The sequence below is a fragment of the Acanthisitta chloris genome, unplaced genomic scaffold, assembly GCF_000695815.1.
Source record: "Acanthisitta chloris isolate BGI_N310 unplaced genomic scaffold, ASM69581v1 scaffold6062, whole genome shotgun sequence".
NCBI lineage: Eukaryota > Metazoa > Chordata > Aves > Passeriformes > Acanthisittidae > Acanthisitta > Acanthisitta chloris.
In genome coordinates this window covers 60,558-60,909 of record NW_008662059.1, presented here as the reverse complement: position 1 = coordinate 60,909, position 352 = coordinate 60,558, and positions in this window count along the sequence as shown.

Sequence of the window (352 nt, the reverse complement as noted above, 5' to 3'; positions counted from 1 at the left end):
GGCGCCAGAGGGCAGCAGGCGCCGCTGGGAGCCCGGCGGGAGCGCCGTGTGGTCTCTGGCTGGGCGCAGGGGTCGGTTCGGTTTGGTTATTGCCGAAAGTTAAACACATCTTTTTTAGTTCTGCCCTTAAACTTGTGTCCGGACAGCGAATACTGCGTTTCTTCCAAAGAGAAACAGAGGCGCAGCCCGAGTCTGTTTGCTGTAAAGGGAACTCATGTCAGGACCTGCGTGAGCACTTTATGCTGCACTTTATTTCCTATATCCCAATGGAATGCTTGCAGTGTTCGCTGTGTTTTCTTGGATGTGGGTTTTGGGCTTTTTTAATGTCTTTTAAAAGTGCAGATAACAGTAA